The sequence below is a fragment of the Taeniopygia guttata genome, chromosome 1 (genome assembly GCF_048771995.1).
Source record: "Taeniopygia guttata chromosome 1, bTaeGut7.mat, whole genome shotgun sequence".
In the NCBI taxonomy this organism is placed as follows: domain Eukaryota; kingdom Metazoa; phylum Chordata; class Aves; order Passeriformes; family Estrildidae; genus Taeniopygia; species Taeniopygia guttata.
Window position 1 is genome coordinate 3,383,668 of NC_133024.1, and position 18,737 is coordinate 3,402,404.

At 38.6% G+C, this 18,737-nt stretch overlaps 1 long non-coding RNA gene across 2 annotated transcripts; it reads right to left on the reverse strand.

The window, feature by feature from the left end:
• Window positions 1-8,371: 8,371 nt before the first annotated feature.
• LOC121470904 (uncharacterized) lies at window positions 8,372-17,473 on the reverse strand. Of its 2 annotated transcripts, XR_012051447.1 has the most exons (4): window positions 16,916-17,473; window positions 15,050-15,170; window positions 9,270-9,522; window positions 8,372-9,191 (listed from the first exon to the last, which is right to left on the reverse strand). It is a non-coding gene; the product is annotated as an uncharacterized lncRNA (long non-coding RNA). The 2 variants fall into 2 exon arrangements; XR_012051446.1 differs by lacking the exon at window positions 16,916-17,473 and having other exon boundaries at window positions 15,050-16,547.
• Window positions 17,474-18,737: the final 1,264 nt, after the last annotated feature.

The window sequence follows — 18,737 nt, forward strand, 5'->3', positions numbered from 1 at the left end:
TACCCAGTGTAGGCTCCTCAGCCATGGCCCCTTGTGATCCTTAGTAAAAGTAAAATCGTGACAGCAGTCACACACCATCGGGTCACATCAATACATAGATACCAGAAAAGCAATTTTAGGAATATTTTTTAGCAGCAAATACCCTACTCATATGCAGAACTTCCCCAGGAACATTTTCTTTATTATTTGTCTAGTGACAGTAACAATCACTCTGGAGAATCATAAAAACAGATGACAAATACCACCCCAGTAGAAATATCTACAGTGAAAGTATATAAAGGAGATAATTTGGTCCCAACCAGGCTGGCCATTTCCAGTGTGCCAGGTTTAACAGTACAGTCTTTTCTGCATTTCTCTATTACTGATCCTTTTTTCACTTCCATGCACTGTCTCCTGGTTTTCTTCCTCTGCTGATGCCACTTAACTTACCTGTCCTGCAAACACTCATGCATTTACCCCTCCTCATGCCTCCCTCATCAGCTGTCCCTTGCTGCCATGACTTTTTCTTCATTAATCACCAGAAAATCAGTCTATGAAGGATGTCAATCATGTGTGCAGCTATAGGGTTTTTCGACAAAATATAAAGACTAATTTGGCAGGCACACATTTTCACTAATTGTCTTAGTAAATCACTGCCATCCCACTTCCCTCCTTTGTCACTTACCTTTGGCATTTTACTTTGTCAGCTCCACTTGCAGCCATGTCTGTTTAGGCTGTGAGCTCTTCACAAATAAGAGACTTGTTTTTCTGGGCAGCCAGACACTTACTAAGTGTAAGGCTCTCTAAAATAATGAAGATTTTTCTCAAGTCTCCCTTGACACATTGGTGAATTCAAAGCAGTTCCAAAATAGACAGGTGGACATTGGTTCTCTCAGCAAGAAGGTCAAGGAGTGAAAAGGCCTTAAATAGTGCCTATTTTGATGCATTTGAGAACAGTCAGCATGAAAATGGTTCCATTTTCTTTGAAAGGATTTAAAAAAAAAAAACCACCTAACAGCAGCCAAACTCAGTTTCCACAAAAGTCAAAAGCTTTACCATTGATATTAAACTGCACAAATGTCAAGTCCTTTCCAAAGTTCTCTCAACACCTGGTCATACTCAATCCATATATATGTATCTTAATGACTGCATGCCACCTACCATTACTAATAAAAGCAAAATAATGTCATAGAAGATATGAATATTTTTCACCTAATTTTTAGGATATTTATTAGCCATGCAGTCCAGTAAGTATTGCAGTATTTCTCTGTGTTTAAGGAAACCACAGTTGTATTTGCAGAGCAGGCAAAAGTACCCCAGGGAAGTGGAGGCCACAGCAGCATGGACTGCTGGCTCCCTTCTCCTTTCTTTCCAATATCACTTTTGCACTCAGGTTGCTCTAACTTTTGAAGTGAAGCATCATTTGAGGTGCAGAATGCTTAAGATTCATTACTCTGTTTTGGGCAACAAGTAAATAAGTGGGTCCTCCCAAGAGAAGCTGTTATACCTCCCAATAGAGGGATGAAATTATTACCAGGCCAATACACTGCTTACACAGCACTTCTGCATATTGAAATATGGGAATGGAAATATTGGAATTCAAGGGAAAAGGGTGAGAGACCCTTGTCTGGCAGGATTTAAAACAAGGTGGTGGGGGTGAGAGGAGAAAATTAATTCCAGGTGGTACTGGCATCCTGTAGTCAAATGGGTCTTGCCAAATTGAAAAGGACTGCCTTTCCAGGGGCATCTTAAATTGCAGGGCACTTTAAGAGATCCCTCAAGCTAGGTACCCAAATGTTTATGAAAATGTGAAGTCTCAGCAGAAGAAGGCAGGCAGGGTGCAGGAACCCTGGCAATTGACAAGTAGGTAGAAAACACAGGGCAGAGGAAGACATTTTTCTCACCATAAAACCCACTGAAAACCAATAACACAACATCCCCTCAAATGTCAGCTCTGCAGGACAGGGTTGTTTTTGCCTTCCAGAAAGTGTCAATGCAGCATTTAAAAAGGTAGTTGATGATTATTTTCCCTTTCCTTAGCATAAGCTCTCAGACAGCTGTGATCTAACACTGTTTTGTGCCTCCTGTGAAGAGGCAGACATCAGCCTTTGACAGTACCTGCTGGGAGAACATGACATATTCTCCAGTAATCTTTTCTAACAGGGAGAAAATGACCTTTTGTGTAAAAGGCTTTCCCAGCCTTGTGCCTCAGTTTACCCAGTAGGACAAATACGATATTCAGAAGAAATCTAAAATCAGTTCACACTAAGAAAGGACACCAGCTTAGATCCTTACTCACTAGGCAGGAGTCACAGCAGGAAGGCTGCAGAAGCTTTTGGTGAAGGCTCAGTGAGATACTTCAACTGTAACCTGTTAAATTCCTTAGTGCAAGTAAGAGTGGTAGTGCAAAGCCACAGGGTCCAGCACTCTTGTCAGCTTGCAACATGAACTTTCCAACTATTTTTAATACATGAGTGAAGATATTCTGTCAAGAATTAACTGCAGTTTCAAGGACTGTGTTTGATAGGAAAGAGTTCACTAAAAAACAGCTGCCCCAGCCTCACCCAGAAACAGAGGAAAATTAGACTGACCTTTCTGCTGCTTCACCAGCTCATTTCATTGCATGGAGGCATCAATCAAGAACTGGGATTTTATGAAAAGCAGAAATACTCAAGCAAGTCATATGATCAAGCTGCAATATATTATCATCAAAATTTTCCAAGACTTTTGTTTTTCTGGGGAAGCAAGTGCTGAGGCAGGAGGAGGTTGCCTCTTCCTGAATGACACAGTGATGCTCTGCTCTCTGACAGAGCTGGCAGGATTTGCTAAAGCAGGTCCAGGTGCTGCTAGCCCTGCAGGGAAGCTGCTCCCTGCCCCTTCCACTCTCTCCCTTACCTGCTGCTGGCTGCCCTTCATGCTCTGCTCCTCCTTCCTCTGCTAGACAATATCCTCAGTTATTTCTTTCATCCTTTCATCACCTTCCTTTTTTCTTTCAGAAATATAAATTAAAACTAATTATTGTATTTCAGGTCTGCTTCAATGCTTAATTTAAAATATCTCTCTCTTCTTCTCAGTTTCTCAGTCACTGGACTCCCTTCTTCTCAGGTCACAGTCTCCAGGCTTATGGAAGGGGTTGCTTTTAAGTAAGTTTTTTTGCATGATTTCTAACTAGCCATCCTGCCCTGACCCACGACTCCAATGGGTCAATAGGCCCCAGGGCACAGTAATAGGTTCATCATTAGATCTCATCTTTTCACTCCTTTCATCCTGGCCTTCCTAATATTTAATTTCAACTCAAACAGGTCAGACTTCCTTTTTTAGGATATCATTATTTTTCACTGCAACAGAGTATGTTTCTTTCACTTTCAAAAGCATCTCTGGGCAGTCAGAAGAACCACAGACCATAACAGTGTGTGAAAATGATACTGGCTGTGGAGTACAGCACTTTACAGCCTACAGTCACACGTGGCTGTGCATGGGAAGAAAAATGGGAACAAGGGGACAATGGCCTTGAACATGCAATTGGCAGAAGTTTAAAGGGGCATAAAGTTAAAAGACAGTTCAGTTTCTGCTTTTCTTTATCTCTTTATTATAATGTCCCTTAATTGCTTCACTTCCTGAAAGTCTTAGGACAGACTGGTGTCCCAGGGAAACATGGCAGTGAAGGGAGACAAAGGCTTTGCTGGCCAAAACCAGAATGCTTTCCTTCAGATCCCCAAAAGCAGTTCCAGCTTTGCTGGGGAAGAAGTAGCCAAGGAAAGTTTCATAGCTGTCCTTACTAGTGAAGTAGAAATCAAGAGCAAATTAAAAAGAAATAAAAAGAGATTTAATTTTAGGAATTGTTAACTTCTAATTTATGTAGAGGTGATAAGGCATTTTATGAGAGGCTGAGAATTATTAAGCTGTATATGTAGTCACTATTGATAAAAACTACCAACCTCTTCTCTTTTTTTTTTTCCTGTTTTTCGCAAATTAGGAACCTACAAACACTTCAGCTTCCTCTGAATCTTTGGGATCATTCAGGTGTGGCATTCAAAACTCCTCACACTAGGCTCTGATGGAGAGATATCACATTGTACATACTTGGCAGTATCAGAACTGAGTACAGATTAAATTTATCCATCAATAACACTTTATATTATTGCAGGTTCTAATGCTCCCAAATACGAAGGGAATGTAAATCTGGCATGTTAAATTATTGCCTTATATGTGGAGACTGAGCTTTGCAGCCTGGTTCAGGGGTACACTTTCACAGTCAGTAAGGGACTTTGACTTCAGAATTAGAAAATGGAAGTTTAACAACCTGCTTGCCCAAAAAGAAAATAATTTAAACATTAACAGTGTGTTTTTAAAAAAAACCCTAACCCTTTCAAAAACACATTTTTCCACATTTATACATAGTTAGGCACAAAAAGGCTTAGGACAAAGCCTTTGTCCTGTACTCTTCCTTCTTTTCACCCTCCTGATGCTGATGGGCCAAACCATGAGATCTTCACTGGCTCCTCTTCACTAGAGCTCTCCTGTTTTAAGGTGTTACTGTTCCTACCTCATGCTGCTTTTTACCATTCCATCCCCAAAACCGAACTGAGAAAACCCCAGAGCATTCCTAAGCCACCCAGATGCCAAGTCTACCTCCTCCTCTGCCACCAGACCTTTGACACTGACATGCCAAGCTCTGTTGACAGACCCTGGCACAGGCTGGTGCCCCACACCTGCAGAAGCCCATCCTTCCCACTACTGCAGATGCTTTGGCTGTACACAGCTCCCCTTGGCTCTAGGCAAAGATCCAAACACTGCCCTGTTTGCCAGCTGGCTGTCAGAGACCCTTGCACATTATCTTCAGGGTTTTAATTAGTTGTTAGCTGTAAGTGTGCAATCTATTCCCAGGGTAATCACCCAATGGCAAATATCTTGCCTAGGGAGTTCCTTTCTTACTCAACTCATGCTAAAGATGCCAATAAACACAAGGTGTCCCCTTAAATTTAGAGAGTCCTGGTCTTGACCTAAGAACAATGAAATTTCACTCAGACTACATCAAAGGGAAGCAACCTGAGACCACGAGTAAAAAATTAAAGAAAAAATATGAGAAATACATGACTTTTTCACATTTTCAATCCAGTTGCAACCCTTAACACATTTACTTTTATAATACTTACTGTGTAGTTGAAGTATAAAGGATACAACTGAAGCATAAAGGATACAGTTCTTTTTGATGCTTTTATTCATATGCCATTTGTGCTAAAACACTAGGCAGTTGGGCTTTTGTTGTTTCTCACATAGATCAGTTTTTCAATTCTTTTTAGCGGCAAAATTTCCATTTGTTTGATCATTTGTATTTTAATATAAAAGAACTATGCTAATTCCACATGAATTTACTTGTTTTACACCTTTCCGTTCTAAACTCAATGAATTTGTCTTCTTGCTTCAGCCACACTCAGACTTTCTATTTCACTGTGAGATCATATATCACAGCTGAAGGAGTAATTTTAAACTGACATTTGCCTTTTGTAATCCTGTGTGGAATTGCCTAGGTAGCTAAACTTTGTTCAGCCTGTAAGTGAAGCAGGAAGATGCAGATGTCAACAAAGGGGTGGCTCAGTCTCAGGTGGCTCCATACAGAGTTAGATCAGGAGCAGGAGAGGTTTTCCCTGAATAACATGTTGGCTTGGGTGCACCACAAAGCAACAGAAGGACCAGCATTGTGGCTTACCCTCTTGATAGTAAAAGGGTTTTAAAATCATGGGAATTTAGGGTTAACAGGAAAAAAATAAGCTTAGTAGGCCCTGGAAAAATAAATACCCTAAGCACATGAAGAACTTGTACTTGCTAAAACTGCACCTGTGTAGCTACACCATGATAAATGATATAAGTGTTAGATGTGATGATTGTTTAGTAATTAAATATAATTACTGTTTAATCATAAGAATAATCAGGAGAAACTGTGGTCAGGGACCTAAGACAGATCACGAGAAACTCATGTCAATGTATACAATAGAACAATATAAGTTTAATAATTAATATGTAAGTTATATAACGATAGAATATAAAATATGTTCAGCTCAAAAGCCATGTGGGAGTCAGATTTGGGTCTGTACCCCTGTTTCCCAGAGCTCTCAATAAAAGCACCTGCAGATAATCATATCCTGTGATTATGTGTGTTCCTGAACGCTGACACTGTCATATGACAATACCCTGGCTCTGATAATATCAGTTTAATAATGACACATTATTTGCCTAAAGCACAACTTTTTCATTGATGCTTACTAAATTTCAAATAATCCCTTGTCTGCATACCTTAGGTTTGATATTTAAAACTGATGAGGACTTCAAAGACCAGCTGACAAAGTCATGCTGACATGAATTGTCTCTGAGCCTTAGCAACAGTAAGGCACGCTGAGAACTCATTTTCTAAGCATCTCACATTTGGTGTCTGGAAAAAGTGGAATCTGGTGCCTCTATCACAGAGTTCCTTAGTTACACGTGTCTGAAAGGGGATTGGTTGCAGGCTGCAGAGAGACTACCTGTTTTCTTAATCTTAATAAAAGCCAACCAAATGCTGCAAACAGCAGAGAAGTTATTTGCACTCTGGGTCTCTACAGCAGATCTGCACAAAGAAAGGGCTTCGAGGTATGATCTATTAAAGCACTGACAGCTTTTAAGGTGAGGTGGAAAGTTCAGCCTCCACAGATGACAATTGTCCTTTGTCACCAGAGAGCTCAGAAGGAAAATTTATTACTCTCAGCCAAAAATTTAAGCTGAACTGGATTCATGTCACCAGAAAGACTGTTTGCACAGTTCTGCTTTAATAGTTACTGTCTTGATACTTGGGTGAGAGACTAATAATATGACATGGTGTACAGAAGCCCTCTCCAATTTATCCACTTGACTTCTCACACCTTTTCTTCCCATCTGAAATCTTGTAACATTCTTAATCAAAGGTCACAGGAGACACTGATATGCAGGCAAACTTTATATATGGCAAGGCAAGGTTATCACATCTGATAAATCCAGGCTTTCTCTAACATTTCAGAATCTCAGAAGAGAGAAACTGAACTTGGGGTAATTCCCATTTTCAAGCAAATTCTTATAGCTACATGCATTCATACTCCTATATTTTTATATATCTACATACACTGTACATATTTGTATAAATTTATGCATATATATTTTAAAATACCATATATACATATATGCACATTTTAATTCAGTAGGTTCTAGGAAGACTATAGGTACTCCCCAGTTAATTTTTTTAAGTAACTCAAAAACCAGTCTTGGGAAGCAAAATAATAAAATTAATGCTTCCCATATGCAATCCAAATGAATAAAATACCTCCATCTTACATTGCAAAACTGAATAATTCATTTCCAAAACAAAAAACCTTTTCAAGTGTGTTTTGAAGTGTTTGTGGGAAAGACATCGTATTTCATTCTGCCCTAGCTTTTGCTGTCTTGCTCAATATGACAAAAGTCACCAGGAAAAGAACAGGAATAAACTGTTGTCTCCTGGAAGATAAATCCTCTCACATCATTGCTGTGAGCCATCTGCCATGCATTTTTAAGCATCTTGCCCCTCACATCAGCATTAAGTGGCTGCAGGGAGCACTCAGCATCCCAGGCAGTTCCCAACCTTGGACAGATTGCTGGAAAACACCACTCTAAGAGCACCTTGCTGGGGTTAATCCAGTAGGAATGACGATGCATTTGGAAAAAAAGGGTCATCAAGTGGTGTGGCTTTTACAATGGTGTCGACTATGGCCTTCAATTACGTTTAGCATGTGAATATGTTACATTTACTACCTGAGGATTTTCAAATAATTTTAGCTTTAAGGGAAGTATTTAGCTGATGGATAGAATAATGCATGCAAAAGGTGAAAAAATCCCTCCAGCTGGACTGCCTGGCTCTGGTAGATGGGCAGAAAGGGAATAAAACACATGGGGCTATTTCCTCCACACCCATATATATATAACCTCCTTCAGCCTCCACTGCTCTGTTCCTTTGAAAGAGCCAAATGATGTCCCCAAAAGCTGGGGATGCTCTTAATGTCATTACCACTGTAAAAAAATTGGGCTGGTACTAAAAGATCACCATTATTTACACCTCTTACAATTGGTGAAACAAAACTCTCTCAAGCTGCAACAGATAAATAATGGGAAAAATAAGTCTTTTCAGATCAAAATTCTGACAATATCATGTCAACAAGAAAAATACTAGAAAATTTAGGAATATGTATTAATCTTTTGAGTCTTTGTATCTTCTCTGCTTGTCCCATCACACTTTATCATGGACAGTCACTGTAATGCAGCCATGCTCATTTAAGCTTTTGTGGGTTTTTTTTTTTTTTTTTTGTTTTGTTTTGTTTTTGGGTTTTTTTTTTTTAGGCTTCCTGCTATATTTGTTGCAGAGAAGCCAATTTGGTTTTTTTTTATGTGCAGCACTATTTCAGCTTGTGTCCTCTGTAGCTTTCCTGCTGTCTCTTTTCCTCTCACATTTATTACACCACCTTCCTTTCCACCCCTTACTTTTGGCTTGTTCTGGTTTGAATGACAAAGAAATGATAAATTCTATTGAGAGTTTTTACAAAAATGTTTCTTTTTCTATTCTGAGGTATTGACCCCATTGTGGCTGAAGGCTCTTTTCAGATCTAAATGGTGCATTTTTTCTAATTTGACCTGCTGTCTCACATGTGTCCTTTAGTAACATGATTTTAGAGCAGAAAAGACATCAAGATCCCCTGTGGGATGTAGAAAAGACCATAACCTTACAAAGTAAGTCTTTCTATTGCCTTTGACTATGTGTGATTTTGGGGATGCTCCTTCTTTCACAGGAACACTGAGTGATGCACAGGATCTCACATTATGTGAAGAAGCATTTCTCAGTAACAAATACGAATTTGACCCCTCTTTTTTGAAGTAAATGACAAAATTCCAGCTGATATTGGCCACAATAGCAGCAGAATAACGTTTTGACACTTACACATAGAAAGGAATGTATAGAGACAGGAAATACACAGTCATATTGAGAAGCACATAAAGCATGTTATAAAGCTCTGGCATAGTAATAACTGAGCTGCTGAGTTTATTTGTGCCATGTCAAAGAAAAATACCATTTCATAAATACATGCAAAGGTTCATGCAGGGGGACATTTGATCCTGGGAAGCTATGTCAGACACAGTGGATTCATTTCCTTCTTTTCCATATTTGCCTCAGTTTCCTGGAAAAAAAAGAGTGTTTTACTTTGAAGGATAGCCTGTCCATGCTGAATGTTTATTCAAATACTGTAAATACTTACACCCTTTGTTTCAGATGCAGAGACTGTAATTCAAAACCTCATTAAGCAGCCAGTAGACATCTCCATTGCAGGGAACAAGTCATGACATCAAGAAAATCTGATAACTTGTCAAAGAAAAAGTGTACAATGCAAGAACAGTGGCCTTCTTTGCTTCTCCATGACAGAGCAGCACTCGTTATGTGCTCCCCCTTCTTTGACACTGACGTCTCTGTTGTCTTGAAGGGAAGGGGTGACATGGGGCAGAAGGCAACACCTGGAGAAACAAAGCAGAAAAGAGAGACAAGACATGGTAATGTGAGTATATCAGTGTGGATGTACATGCATTCTAAAGAGCCAGCAGTGAGCCCTGAATTTGAAGGCAGAGCTGGCAGGGCTCTTGAACATACTCAATACCTGCTCTGAAACAGAGCTGCGCTGCAGAGAGATGGTGGCAATCAATCAGAGTCTCTTGGAACAATTAATGTGAGAGGTGGAAATGCAATATAAAAGGGAAAATAATATGGGGCAAGCAAAAAACTCAGGTGCTCTGGCAATGAACACTACTGTGGTATGATTTCCAATGTAAATAACTGTTTATATCAAAAAGGGAAAAAAAAAGGAGTTTAAGCGTTTAAGCTTTTATCCATGCTAGCAACTTTTGCATGTATCTGCTGTTTACATGTGGCTATAGAAATATGAGTGTAAGCATTAATGCAGTCATTAACATATGAATGCCCCAAATAACATAAAATTGATGTAGACAAAAACTCTCTTCCAAAACCAAAAGCATAAGCTTCTTGCAGTCCATGGAATAAAATCCAGAGGGGAAAAAAGGAGATACAGATGAGGAAACCAGTATGCTGTGCATACCACTTGTGTGATACCAGGCCTATGTGTCTGTGGCTGGGACTAATATCAGTGTTTCAAAATGTGTGTGTCAAATAGTTCAGACAAAATCTCTGCACATGGTGGCTGGGGCAGACAGAGAAGCTGAGCCAGCACAGCCTCATTGTGTTGTAGGCTGAGCCAATCCAACAGTATTCCCAGAGTGGCAAAGGCCCTCAAATCTTGGTAACTCTGATAATTGCTTCACTAAATTCATTCACAGTAGGCAAACAGCAGTTTCTTGTGCTGTTTTCGTTCCTGGTGTTCTCCAATAAATTTATTGAACTTCATCTGAGTGAGACAAAAACTCCTTTTGAAATGCATTTCAAAAAAATCTGATTAACCTCTCTTCTACTTCAGGGTCATAAATAACTCTGATGCTCAGAGAAGGCTGCAACCTTCAAGACCGTTCACCCAGCAAGGAGATGACTCCCACCTTCTGGATATGCAAATCTGGGTGCCTAAGCATGCAATATCCTCTCCTTCTTCCATTTAATTTAATGCCTCTGATAATATTTTCACATAATAGGCTAAACAAGTTACAGTTAAATGAGATGTTGACATTTTTTATTTTTAATAAGGTTTGTCTTGATTTGAAACATGAAGATAAAAGAAGTTCCTTGAAGCAGAACTCTGTTTATCAGTAAATTCTCCTGATTCACCATAACCGATGTCTCTGTTTATTAGTTTATCAGCCAGGTTATGAAGCCACTGTTTGCAAAATCTGTGAGTAGTCCCATTGGCAAGGTAAAATCCTATTAATACAACTGAGGCAGCTGGGGAAAACCAGACAAACTTGGAGCCTTATATTCTTCTATAATAATGCTTTTATACATCAGAAACGAATTAGGAATGTGCCATTCCTCCAGAACTTGTATCTGACTTATTCCAGATTCACCACTAAACCCTGTCTAAGCCATAACAGAAGTGCAAAGGTGACAAGATGTGGCGACCTTGCTCAGAAGTGTCAGAGAGTTTTCAGAGCTGTTCCAACCAAAACTTATTACTGAAATGATGCTCTAGAAGTCATAATTCAAGTGTGTCTCCCCAACAGGGGAGAAAAGGTTAAGATAAATAATGGGCTTAATTATTAATTAAACATCCTCAGAAAGCAGAGGAAAGAAGCAGAATGACAACCAGTTCAAGCATGGCCAGACATTTATACACTGCTGATAAACAAATTCTGTCTTGTTTTCCTCACCCAGAATCAAAAACTCAGATGAGATAAATACTGGAAGCCAAAGCAGGGCCCATTGTCTGTTTCTTAATGTTTTCTTTATGGTGATTATAGACTTGGAATACCAGGTAAATTTGAACCTGCTAACCACAACACCCATAATTTAATCACAAATTACTTAACAATGCTTTTTTTGAGGAGATTTAACTACAAGCTGTCCTTGAGATGTGATAACATTCTTCTTGCAGACTCAAACACTTATGAAACAGAAGACTATTTAATTTCTTTTTGATAGGGTTAATTTTCTGCTGGTTTAACTCTTTGAATTATCTTTCCAAGGGCCAGCCCATCACTGGTGCCAGCACAAGGGAAGGAGTGTGAGGGTCTGGTGGAGCTGGGAATGTTTTTTTATTCAGAACTCAGTGGCCCTCAGTACAAGTGCACCATCACACCCTTCTTGGGCTCACCAGCCCCAACACAGGCATCACCTCACCCTGGATCCAGGGGAGCTGAAGTTATCTTTAACATGGCAATGCTATTTTGTGGAGCCAAACTTCTGCTGCCTCTCTGTAGGTCAGGGAACTGAATATATTTGGAATGCAAACCAAGACTCAAAATTAAAAAAAAAAAATTACTAATGGGAACTACTTGTGACTTGAAGGTTAGTTGCTGGTATGGTTTTGCAGCTAGGCACCTAAAATGAGAAGGGAGCTAAGAAATACAACTTTGGCAAGAATGAGTTCATGATTTCAGATTGCTCCTTACTATCTAAATAAAAACTTGCCTCACATTTGCAATGAAAGTGTTAATACAATGGTTGCTGTTATCTAGCCTAAAGCTTTTTTTTTTTAACAGGGCCTAACTAAGCTGCATCACTTTCTCATTTATATTAGAGCTCACAAAAGTGTCTCCTGGAAACACACTTGAAAGTTATTATTAAAAGTGTTTATATTGTTTTAACCCTGAGTGTCCAAACCCAACTTTATGCCCGGTACTGAGTGCTCCACTGAACAATTCAAGGGAAATTAATGTTATTTATCCTGAGGCTGAGAAGCAACAGGAGAATTAGCATGCTTGTCACTGTGCTCAAATCCCTGCAAAAGTTGACAATTATATTTGCAAGTATAATTCCAGACTGTCCAGGGAAATGACAGACAAGCAGGTGCAGACTTGCCTGAAAAGGAAGCTGCTTTAAGGCTGCACATGTATCACAAACAGAAGGAATCTCCCCATTTCCTTGGAAAGATTTTAAGGACACAATTTAATGTATTGTTTGACACAAACCTGAGTAAATTAAAGAAGAGAGGTAACAGAAGGCAAGTGAAGTATTAGCCTGTGTATTCTTTCCAAGCCTTCTGCTAGCCAAGCAGGAATAGCCTTGCTGTCTCCTCTGGAAAACTGGGGAGTTGAACATTCACATTATAAAGCAATGAAAGAAGGGCACTTACTATAATTATTCAGGGAAAACACTTATGGTACTGGAATTCTCTAGCAAGGAACAGCTTTTGTAGCTGGCTAAAAGCAGGAGGGGAGCTTGACAGAGGCCGTTTTGGCAGAAAAACTAGATGTTATGTTCAGTGTATTCTGAACAAGTGCTTGGCACACAAAGTGAACTCAGTTGAGTGTATTCAAGAAGCAGCAAGCTGTGAAATGTGTGTTTAGCTTAGTAGATTGGCAACAGTGGCTTCAGTCAAAGAAAGGACCACCTAGCTTCTCCTGTTTGGAGGTCTTACCTACTACAGTTTGTCACAGACAGATTATATACTGTTCACCTAATTGGTTTTTTTCCTCCTGTAATCTGTCCATTAATATCGGCAGGGTTGATTTTCCAGCGGAACGTTTATATTAGTCAGAAATTAAATAACTTGGCAAACCTCATTTCTCAAATTGTCACTGCAGACCATGCTACATTTCTGCTTAGTCATCTGTCTAGCATGGGTTTTTACCCCTGACAGAGTCAAGGCCATGGCCATGGAGGTTAAAATGTGCCCCTAGCATTGCTGAGGATCTGGGAGCCAAGCAGAAAGAAGGTTTTACACCCCAAATTTATGTTTTGTTGTTGTCAGGTTTCCCCTGCCTTGGAAAAAATCTCTACTGAGAATATTCATAGCAAAAGTTTTAGAAAACTAGACTAATAATAAATAAAACAAGTCTTTCTTATTTAACAACATGCTTTAAAAAAAAGCATAGTTCTGTAGGATTTTTTTTTTGGTTTCTGTAAAAGAGACAAATATTTTTCTACAAAATTTTATCTCACTTTCTCCAATGTCCAATGTTATGATTAGATGCATTTCTAGAGTTATCTATTGATTCTGAATTATTAACTAGGCTACAAGAACTAGTTACATCTGCACTTTAGAGGTAGATATTCTTCTTCAGGATAATATATAACATTTGTCTACTGACAAGCAAGAATTTTATATTTAAAATTTAAAATAATTGAAATACAAATTTTGGATGTACTGTAATAAACTTGTAAATAGATTTATTATTTTAAATGACACTTTATTTCCAAAGGGGTTGGGGTTTTTTTTCCCCACCAGTTGAGGAGAAAAAAATATTTTATGAAATTTAAAATATGACACAAAGCTGCACAAGTTTGAACTGTTCATTTGATTGCATTTTAAATTCCTCTTCACACAAGGTTTTTTAAATTTTTTTTTTTTTTACTGTCATGATCTTAGTTCTGTCTTCTCTACTCCCCCACAAGGCTTGAAAATATTGGCATAAAATCTGATATTTAAAACCAAAAACCCCTGAAATGCCATCAAGATCCTTCACATTTTCTCTCTTTTTGTGGGCACTGAACTTCAACTCCAAAGACGTATCTCTGGGGCCACTTGATTTAAACATATGCCACAATTTCTCACTTCACTACATGACTCTGACACCTGACTCTAAGAAAAACACCTACTATTAAAAAAGATGTGATGCTATCATGATCTAACAATGATTGATTAAACCCAGACCCGAATTCTAATGAATTTCAAGTGACAGGCAGCTCTGTTTAATGCTGAGATATTGACTCAGCAGTGCTTAGCAATATGAATCTGACATCTGCATTGCTTTGCCATTCTTCTGTACATCCCCAAATTTAACATCCAAATCTGTTTTGGCTTCCTTTGACAAGTCTCTGGCTTTTTAGTGTGTTTATAACACTGTTATAAACTTACAGACCTGCACTACTACTACACACTTAGCACAGTTTATTCCATCCTTGCACACTAGAAGTTATTTAATAATTTGTTCCTTATTTGTGAAGCTGATTACTACAAGTGTTTGTATATGATGACAATCCAATGCAGGCACTATTAAAAATCAGTGCTGTTTGCAGGTTTCTAACTGGTGCAAAATAGAGCTGGCATTCAGGCAACAGGCAGCAACCCATCACTTAAAATACAATATATTAAGCACAAGATTAGAGCAAACCCCACAAAATATTCAGCACAGTGCATCTTCCCAGGAATTCACTAGGCTCCAGTGCTATTGTCATGACATCTTATGAAATTGATTTATTTAGCACTCACAGCAGATTAAGTGAGGACAGAAACTGCAGAAGTAGCCCATTTACAAAAGCCCCATTCACTCCATTGAGCAGAAGCTCAGCTCCTTTATTTGAAACAAAATACAGCACTCAACCAAAAAGCAAACCCAGACTCAACTACCTCCATCAGCTGAAGCATTACTGAAAATTGTTATGTTAAGGTCCTCCACGACCTGAGCCAAGGGCCAAACTCACCCCTGGTGCGACTGCTTTGATTCAATGGAGTTGTGCTGGCAACCACCTCGCTGTACTTGGCCCACTGCCATTATTTATGCAAGGCTGTGCTGTGTGTCTTCTCTTGATAAATGCCAGCACTCTAGAGCTCCGAAAAATAAAGAAAAAAACATTCTGCAATAATCACAACAAGACAAGAAACGCAGGCACACAAACTGCAGCAAGACAGATAAACAAGAATTTACAGCCATGGTATGTGCAAGCACTTAGCTGAAGTTTTTTCTTGTATTTTAAGTAAAAATTTATTGTCATAACTAGCATGAGCTTCTTTCTAGCAAATGGACTACAATTTGACTCTTTCATCTCCTCTTTGAGCCACACTTTTTCAATTAAAAATAGAAGTGGCATGGGACAAATTCTGAAACTTTTATGGAGAGACCCTGGCCTGCAGTTTAACAGACTTGAGGGAGTGTAGGACTTGCAAATACACGTTCAACATCTTTAAATTTGGAAATATTTAGCACTGCTACATGAAGCAAAGCAAAATCTTCAAGACTCACAGGAACATGATCATTAGTTTATATTCAGGTAACATGCCTGTCATGGTGCTAGGAGCTGTTACTTTACTAGGGGCTTTACATAGCCTTTAAATATAAAAATGAAAGCTTTAACCTAGTGTTCTGCTGAATTGACATAGGTGATCCTAACACACTTGTAAGGCAGTAGAAGGCACTAGACAGCACTAAAGCAGGCTGTGTGTGGCACCTGTTTCTCAGGAGCTGACTGATATGTCAGGAAATCACTGTCAGCACGCAGCCTGGCTGAGGAGCAGGGAATGAAAATTCCCCCAGGAGCTCCCAAAAGCCAACGTTTTTCATTTCCTATATACTGGTGGTTTTTTTAACAAAGCAGTCTGGTATGTGTATCTATATATACATATGTATGTGTGTGTATAGGCTCAGCTTACTTTTATCCTCACATTTATTTGGACAATAATAATTTTTAGAATTAGATGTCACAATGAATGCATACTCACATGACTTTCTTTTGTCTGCTTAAAGGCAATAGTTAGCATTTGTATATTCATTCACACGTGCAATGAAGAAGTTATGCCCTCCTGACATTGCAACAAATGAAAATGTGCAAGGGTAAATTAAAAAAACAACCTAGAAGAGTACATAAGTATTTGTATATTCAGTGGTGCTGATACTGCATGGATCAGTAGTCTGTGAAAAAAAGAGTTGGCCCAGTAAGTTGGGATAAACACAGATTCTAAGAAAATATATGAAGGCATATTTCAAATGAGAAATAAGAAAGGTTTAAAGTGAATATTTACTGAAATCTAATGCCACTAAATAGCTTTGTTACCTTAGGCAACCTATTTAACTTCTACTTCAGCTTACCCACTTGAAGTATGTGAAAATGTCTCCTTATCTGAATGGTAACTGAATTTTCCTGGGAAGGAAGAACAGCTTATGACAGAAGGGACTTTTGGAGTTTATTCAGTTTTCTCTCTCTGCTCAGAGCAGGACTGACTTTGATTTTAGATCCAGCTTCAGAATTAAACCAGTTTTCTCTGGACCTTACCCAGTCACCCTTCAAGTATCTCCAGTGGTGATACTTGAACCTGCCCTAATTCTTTATGAACATTTATCTTCTCCAACTACAATGTGAATTTCTTGCATTGCAACTTGCACCCATTCTCTTAGCTTGACATCTGCCTCTGTCTCCCTTACACTCTAAGAATGACAACTTGTGCTTTTTAGTCCTGCCCAAAAGATTTACTTAGCTAAATTATAAAAATCTGAACTTTACCTGACAGAGAGTTCCTGTAGAGAGATGTCAGAGGCCTTTTAGAAATAATATATTTATTATCATGATACTTACATTGCTGCCAGTTGGAAGATTTAGTCAGGGAATAAAAAACTTAATTTCATCATCTGATATGGCAACTGAGTTGCTTCTTCCTATTTAAGAAGAACAAATGAGAAGACAGTATATTTGATTAAAGAGAAAATCAGCATTTGTGACTGCCTCCAATCACAAAGTACAAGTCCCTTTCTCCCTTTCTTAGTTTCTGCATCACTATCTTTCACTGGATCATCCACTTTGAACATGGTTACTTATCATTCCCTTAACAAAATCATGATATCAGCACAACATTACCTTACTTTTTTGATGCTTTATAATTTTTTCCCACTAGTTTCCTTCCAACAACTCTATCTCTGTCAATGTGCAACTATTGTAAAAAGAGATTTGTGTATTTTACCTCCTTTTTAATAAGCTCCTGGAGTGCAGCCTTGCTGAGAATATTTTAGACAGTTTTGCCTTTCCCATTATATCGAACACATGTATGTAATTCTTCTTTATCTTCTGCAGACAAGAACACAAATCTGCATTCCTGCAGGCTATCTTTCCAGGGGCAATCAAGGTGTTCATACCTGGGCTGTGTATGAACAACACTCTAAAAAGTGAGCTGCTCAATGCTATCCCATCTACAGTGGTATAATACTCTATAATCCAACACACTTTTCTATTATACCAGTTTTTGAGCAGACAAGCAAACTAGCTTTTTATATTCACAGTGATTTCAACAGCAGCAGTTAAATACACTTTTGAGGATTTGTCCAAATATAATTTTTACTTTTGATGGCTATATTAATGGTAGCTTAAAATAATAGGATTAATATGAGATTTTCAGGTATACTAAATCTGGTCTCCTGCTATTATAAACAAGATTGACATACAATCTTGTTCATAAATATATGCTATTTTATTTTACATATATTTTCTTTTTGTTTTTTAAATCCCTCATTACCATGGAAAGGTATACCTAAAACTTACATCATGTTCTTCTCTCCAGCCCAAGTGTACTCAGAGAAACTGAAAAATCTACTGTTTCTTGTATATAATCCTTTCATTTAGGCCTTTGGTTTTGTTCTTCTCACTCCTTTCATTCCCTTTCTTCAAGTGATATAAATAGAGGACTTTCAACATCCTTTTAAAGAGGGACACTCCTCCCAAATCACCTCTGCATCTCTTTTGTTTTACAGTTCACCTCCCACATGATTGCAGAGGATCAGGACTTCAGACTGTGTCCCAAATTTAGTGTTCTCCATGGCCAGGCAGAAAGATATTTGAAGCATTTTGAAGTAAAGGTAATTTTTGAAGTAATTATTGAAGTAATCATTCCTCAGTCTTTTGGAAGTGTTTTGCCTGAAATGTGAGGCCTTTCTGTGGACACAGCTTGACTGTAACTACCTCCTGTGGGTGTTGGATCTGCAGCCAGAATATAAAACCCAGCTATGGTGAGAGAAAGAAGTCTGTACTCAAAAGTGTCCAAAGCTGAGGAACTGCTGCAGCCAGTGGGGCTGAGGAGATTTTTCTTAGCACCTAGGTTGATGCTGGTTGAGAAAAACCACACTAACGAAGCAGGAGAATAATTAGTAATGCAATATGGCTTTTATATATAAGCTGCCAGACACGTTTACCTCCTGACAGATGCCTGTCCAGTGGGCTGAGAAAGGCAAATCAGGCCCAGCCCAGTCCTCACCTGAAAAGTCATCTTCATGAAATGCTTCATGTTATAAATTTACTATAAAGTGGTGATGGTAGAAGAGACAAAGATTGAATGGATGTTTTGTGCCATTTCTTTCGTGCCTCTAGGCAATCCCTCTTGGTCATGGTTGAGATATTTTGCTGAGAAATA